Source organism: Beta vulgaris, chromosome 8 (assembly GCF_026745355.1).
Source record: "Beta vulgaris subsp. vulgaris cultivar EL10 chromosome 8, EL10.2, whole genome shotgun sequence".
NCBI classification, from domain to species: domain Eukaryota; kingdom Viridiplantae; phylum Streptophyta; class Magnoliopsida; order Caryophyllales; family Amaranthaceae; genus Beta; species Beta vulgaris.
The window spans coordinates 58,181,780-58,189,306 of NC_079209.1; the positions used below are offsets into that span (position 1 = coordinate 58,181,780).

A 7,527-nucleotide genomic window follows, 5' to 3' on the forward strand; every position below is an offset into this window, starting at 1 on the left:
TGATTATATTTTTGTTTATGTAAATATCGCAATAGATGATGATAAGGATGGTGAGTGAATAGTGTAACTATTCAATTATTGCAATAAAAAGAACGAAGAAACTATATATTACACGATATATTTTTTGCAAAATTGGCCTCAACAACACGAACTATGGCGAATGTGCACCCAACGCCACCAACTTTGACTAGTAGCCAAAACACCACAAACTATTGACCTGCGCGAGTGTCATGAATAACGCAGAATTTTAATTTTCTCGACACATACTCACGTGTCTTAGGCTTCTAATCGATGAAAAAATAAGACAAATAAAAGAAAAAGGAGAAATGAAAAAAAAAAACAGAGATATATTCCTACCGTCGGCAAGAAAAGTTGTCTCCGGCGTCATTTATACCATTCGTTGCACCCAAACCAGAAGTTTAGAATATTCTGACTACTAGTCAAAGTTAGTGGTATTATATGACCGAATTCATAGTTTATGATATTATGGCCAATTTTTCCTATACTTCATAAAATTAAACAAAATACAGAGCGTTTAGGAAACGTTTAATCATTCGATTTAACAGAAAGCTAGGTTAACGAAAATGGGAATTAAACAAATTTCTTATTGAGACATGCTATCCTTTAAACCAAACAGATTCGTATACTACTCTAATTGTCGAGCACTCAAGTAGAAGTTAAATTCGTTGAGTAATACACGTATGGAGTTCGAGTCCCCACTGCCCCACTAAATATTTGAATATTTTTCTCACCATACCGGGAAAAAAATCAGCCACTTATTGTCCTACGTTAATTATTTTTTACCATTACCACGTACTTCTATTATATTGTAAGTTGTAACGTCAATATACAAAGAATGATATTCAAAATGGAGCAGATGAATGTTGATTCTTTTGTATATGGGCCAGTAGTAGTTTTTGTTTGTTTGCATCAATGATTATTGACGAACAATGGCAATTTTGGGATAAAGTTTGAATAAAAGAATCCAACACATATGTAACAGAACAACTACCATACCATATACCAAATATACTATGTAAGATTATTGAAGATTATCAACTCGTGATTATTAACTTACTTACTACACCAAGTTGGTAATCTAGGTCCATTTCCATCACAAATATGGTGGTTGTTAGAGATAAAATAGGATATTAATTAAAGATATGATAAATATCTGTAGGATATATTAGTAGTTAAATGTCTGTAGTATCCTACCTGATCGCTAACGGTGGTTGACATAGAAATTTAATTTAAAGAGAGTCAGAAGATGATTTGGGAAACAAGCAATTTACTTGAGATCAATTTGTTTATCTTTCAAAGTCATAAAATCATTGATGAATGGGCGATAACATACACAGCTTATGGTGTGTGTAAGTTGGAGAGTTATACTATAATTTAAGATGTTCGTGGGGTTATGTTGATGAGTATAATGATTTTTGACTGTAGAAGTAATAATCTCGAAACGAACCAAATATTGTCACTACAAGAAAATACACAATCAACGACTGCTCTAAGCCGTCGCTGTTTTCTAAAAAGCCGTCGCTAATAACGGCACCGACGGCCAGCCGTCGTTGATTGACGGACGTTGTTGATTTAGTCGCTAATTTAGGAATTAACGACCGTCTAGCCGTCGGTGCCATATCAACGACCGTTTTGCTCACTCATCACCGACTGCTTCCCCAGCCGTCGTTGATTAGGTAACACCGACCGTTTAAAGCAGTCGGAAGATCACCAACGGTTTTAAACCGTCGTTGAAGCAACGACGTTTGAAAGCAGTCGGTTTATTAGCGACGGCTGTAAACCGTCGCCATTTTCTAAAGCCATCGTTGTCTAAAAATTTCGTGGCAACACTACTTTCTTGTACAACGACTATTTATCCGTCGTTGTTTTGATATTAAGCCGTCGTTATTTTTAATTACATTAAATAATATGATAATCTTCCAAAATATAATTAAACCTATACCTGCTACACCTGCACGGCAACACCGATATATACTACATTAAACTTGTTCCTGCATCGTCTCTTTTGCATTCTATATTTTAAACTAAAAAAATATTCAATTTAAACATGAAATAAATTAGATTTATATACACAAAATACATCCCAATATCGAGGAATAAAATTGAAGTCGAGTTCTACAAAAATATATATCGACAAATCTAAAAAGTAATAAGATGGATGCCGATAAATTTAGACACTAAATGTCTATAATTAGACAAACTATCTAGATTAATTATATGTACGCAAAATAGATCCTGGTGTCGGGAAATCAAGTCGTTGCTCCAACATCCCATCATTGCTTCAATTCCTCGATTAAGGGTTGCATGTACACATCCAGGTAGCTGCGACATTCAATCGAACAACACAATGAACATCATTTAGCAACATCACTTTGGGATTCCAATACTAGTTTATGTTAACACGAATCAGAATCGTGCATAAAGTAGAGGAAGCTAGTGACTCACCAGCCATCTCTTTGCTTTACCATCCCATATCTCACCACTGTTGGGATAAACTACTATCATCTTGTCTGTCACGACATAGTGTGGTGGTGCACAATTTATTCCTAACATCGCAATTCTTTTAGTCTCGTTGATAACATTGATACATTCTTCAAAGTCAATGATACTTCATCCCGTGGCCTCCCTGTACAAGAATACCAAATTATTTCTGTCATACAAATGATTTGTTAGTCTATCTTTACCACATTTGCCCTAAAAAATAAATTCACCAAAGCACAGGTTTAAGCGGGGCTATTGCCTACCATTTTTATCATATAAAGCCAACAAGCATCTTTCAGTTTACATAAATACATCAAATTCCAAGATCGGCCCACATAGATAATCGTCAGGTTATAACAATTTATAAACCTATGTTGTTCATGTAATATTTTTAATCCTCAATATGACCCCTATTTGGAAGTGGTGGACCTAGATATGTCTGCGATGTAAGGGTAAAGTCATATAGCCTCTTTTCAAAAGAAATATTATTCACGACATCTTTGCAAATATTGTCGAGTAAGAAACAGAATGACAATATGGATTACATGTAATGTACCAAAAGCATATTTGGCCAGGAACAACACACCTGAGTTTCAAGTCTGTTGGGAATGGTTTCAAATGCTAAAATACCAGGACTAGCTCCTGCTAGAACTTGTAGTCTCCGCCTATGGAAATCCTTTAGCTTAATCAAGCTCACATCTTCTCCATAAGGTCCACTACAATACAAGGCGTAATCATATCATCACTAGTATATAGACAGCAAATTCTCATCCGATGTCAAAATAGGGTAGCTAGTACTTACTATTAGAAATTGGAGAATGTATACAATAGTATTGATTAATGAACAATCAACTGTCAAAAAGATCACCTGTACTCTGAGCCATCAGCGAGATAAGCTCCATAGAGAGCCAACAGATGCTACCACTAAGGCCCTATTATAACCATTTTCTGCCTTATTATCAACAGCATTCCAGAACTCATCATGGGCGTCAGTAGCTAATTTAATACTTTTCTGAAGCAATGACTCTGCTTTTTGCATTGACAAATACGGTAGCCTGTAAGAGGTAAGATTTTGAAGTTAGACCAACCAATCAAAAGTGTCCTCGACTCCCAGTTAGCCTTACAGATAACATACTTCACAATCCAATTAAATTTGATTGATGATCAGATCTCACTGTGTTCCATAGCACACGAAAGTGGCTCTTTAGGTTTTAATGCACACATGCTAGATTCTAATCTCCATTAAAGCATACTAAGTTGGGAGAGAAATAGGAAGGTAAAAAGGGTGGAAAAATTATAGGGTATTACGAGAAAGAGTGTATTAGAGACAAGGAGAATAAGAGCACAGGAAAACTCATAGTATTTTATTTGCAATTATGATCTCTATCTCCATGTAATGAAACCAAGAAGTGTTAATATGCTAAATGCTTCAATTTCCTTAGATGGTAACACTAAAACTGAACATGACAAGGAAACTATAACAATCCTAAAACATTGAAGATCTGGAAACACATTCATTCGTTTTTTATCGTCTTAAATGTCTTACCTTCTATATGACTATCACTATCACTATGTTGGAATCTTCCACCAACAATACTGACAATCTCAGCCAAGAGTAGCTTCAACCTCATCCAGGCTAGGAAAATAAGCACCAAAGCTGAAGAAGTTAGGAGACAACGAGTGACACAAACAGAAAAAAATTAGTAGGCTCAAAAGTGATTCAACGAGTAATCAGATCTTCAATGTTGAAAATAGGATAATACCACCCCACGAGGCAACTCTAAGAGTAAAGTGTAAGTATAAAAATCAACAAGGCACTCCACAGATGAATTTGACAACTACATATCACATTACTATTTCAAATAACTCAATCATGACGATTGACGACAATGAATTCTGGATTGATGAAGCTATAGTCTCTTTCTTGGTAATGTTAAATCTCTTATTTAATCCCATTATTTAAGAATGTTTCACTGCTACTCTAGGTTCTCTCTTACCCCCACTACCCATTCGGGCTATTTGATGACTAATTTTTCATGTGCAGACATCTTTTCACGCCACGTTGATGATAAAAGACTAGATAATACTATGTGGAATCTACTGAACTTCTACACCTATGTTAAATCTCACATAAAGGTACAAGTTCTAGAGTTCTAGTAGCTTCAACTGATTTAGAGTTTAGACAATGGCAAGCCCACATCCTGATTTTAATGGAAGAATCGCTACAGAGCACCAAGGGGTTTATTCAAAGAAAGATGAGGAGGAGGTTGGACGATTTGGTCAAGGTAGGAACTCTAGTCACTAATGCTGTAATGCACCAAGGGATCCTACTTCTATCAACATCTCATTTACTTGTACAATTGAAAAGCCAATTATTATTAGTTCTTTTAATTATATTTTAAGCAATTAAACAGAGAAAAATCAATGATTTTTCATTGTCGGTTGTAGATCTTGCATCAGCCAGACCTAGATGAAGATGATAACGAACAGCAGGTTCGAGGTATGTCTTCAATTGAGTCAATGTTTTTCAAAGAAATTTAATGTTACGAACCAGAATAATGAACTAAATAGTTGGCAATCTTTACGTTAACTTAAAATAAGAAAACTTCAAACATGCTACCCAAATAAACAGCTTTCTTTTTATATGTCCATAATTCTCATTTAAGATAAGCAGTATAAACTTGATACCACAACTTCACAAGAAAATGCAATTAACTGGACGCAGGATGTGGCTGGAAAATGAAGCCTGTCAGTTCTTCAAGATTCAGAAAACTCAGAAAACAATATGGTGATTTTAAGAAGAAGATCAAGAGAACAAGATATTGTAGTCTCGATAAAGAACAAAACAACATCAACAAATTAAACAACAACAATTACCAAAGAGAGAATGTATGGACTGGACGGGAAGAAGACGCGGCGGAGGGAGTAATGAATTTCGCGGCGCCGGCGTAAGGTGGTGTGTGTTGGCCACCTATATCCAAAAACCCAATTTTTAGGGTAACAAAATTTTTTTAAAAAAATTAATAAACAAAGAGGGGTAGAAATTACCGCCGGTAGGGTAGTTTAGGTCGCCTGTCGCCGGTGGCCGGAATTCCTTCAATGCAGTTCAGTGGTGGTGGTGCGTGTTTCGCCGATTCGCAAAAACCTTCTAAAAAACGAGTAAATAGTTCACTGGGAGGAAGTTTTGAGAAAGCAGTTGCGAGTTTGATGTAAGTGGTAAATAATCAACGACCGCTTCTACTACTCAGCGTCGGTTAATAACCGACGCCTAAACCCTAATAAATCTAAAATTTAAATTAGTTAGGGCACCGACCGCTTTAGACTGTCGTTGCAATTAGCGTGCGTTTATGCCGTCGCTGTTGCATTTAAAAGCCGTCGGTGGTGCCGACGACTTAAAACCGTCGCTAATTGGAAGAACAACGTCTGTTTTTACGGCAGTCGCTGCGAAACCGTCGTTGATTTGACATGTGCGAGCAAGATAGGAAGTCATACCATCAAATGCAAGGGTCCTTGATCCGTGACTTTTGCATATGTATGTATTTATGCATGTGAATTAAGTTTAATTAAACAAAAATCACCTTTAAAAGAAGATGACATTTGAAATCATGCCTAACCAAAAAACGCATTTTAAATCACCTCTAAGTCTTTAACTAGTTAAGTTAAGAAAACATTCGGTGGAAGATCCTCATCTAATTACATTTTAAATCGATACCTACAACAAATTGTCAATTGGGCCATGGTAAAAATTGTGGCCCAAGTTAAAGAAACATGTGGCTATGCAATCCAACCACGGGAATTTTGGAAAATACTCTCGTGGCATAAGTGGTCGTGGCTAAGTTTTTGCAACGGCCCACGAGTGAATAGAGGGAGTGGCGTAAAGTGTGTGAGATGTATGCCATGAATACTCCCATAGCTAAACATATCATTTGCCATGAGTATTACTGTCTCTACAAAGCCTTTAACTCAAGTACTATTGTAGCTAAAATTATTCCATTGCCATGAATTATATTGTAGCAAACAAATTCTCTGGCTATAGTTTTCTCCATGGCTAACCAATCCACTAGCTCTAAGATCTCTCGTTACAAGAAGAGAGTATACAAATCTATATAAGTTATCAATATTATATGTCATAAATACATTATTGTGCAAATAAATATACATTACACCGTAAATTTAATATGGAATAACAAAACAATATATTGATATAACTTCTAATATCCTTACATAAATTGTACTTGGAACTTCTATTGTTAACTAAATAAAAACAATTTATTTACATACATTGTCGTATCAGAAATGTTCTTGCCCGAACTTTATTACATATATATATTCAACACAATGAACTTTTTAAATAATTTTCCCAATAATGTTTTTACAAGATCCTAAACCTTAATTATCATTGCATTATCTCCATCAATTTGAGCTATTTATATCATAATTGTAGTGCTAAACATAGCCGTTAGGAGCCCCTATCCCTATGGTTGGTGAAACATGTATCATTTGGGGATGGAGGGTACGTACGCCATCTATGGTTGGTGAAACTTGGTTGATATTATTTCTGAGTTAATTATTCTAGATGGTCCTTAACTATGGAGTAATAAGATGCCCTTAAAATGGATTGTCAAACCTTGCACATGGTATCCACAAAACGCATTTGGGTCCCTTTGCCTTAAATGTGTGGTCTGTGTGTCCGATTTTTAGTTTCTTTTTGCCATACTGTTAGAAAAGGACACCTTCTAGGAGCTAAACTAACATTCGGTTGCAGAATGTACCCGAATAGCTAACAGTCAGAATTGGCAAATTACCCGTATATCTATGCATACATAATTTGTCAATTAAGTAGCATTTTTTAAATAAAATATCATTAATATTTATTCTTGAAATCAAATATGTAAATTAGAGTAATATTATTGTATCTAAAAGAATAAAAAGTACTTTTAATAGTATTAGATCTGTATTGTAAACCTATATATATAATGCCAGAGTTAAACTAATCAGGGTCAACAAAATTCATTCTCAATACTT

The 7,527-nt window shown here is 35.3% G+C and overlaps 1 pseudogene; it reads right to left on the reverse strand.

Moving 5' to 3' along the window:
- Positions 1 to 2,061: 2,061 nt before the first annotated feature.
- Positions 2,062 to 5,756, reverse strand: LOC104885477 (homocysteine S-methyltransferase 1-like; annotated as a pseudogene).
- Between the last annotated feature and the right edge of the window lie 1,771 nt (positions 5,757 to 7,527).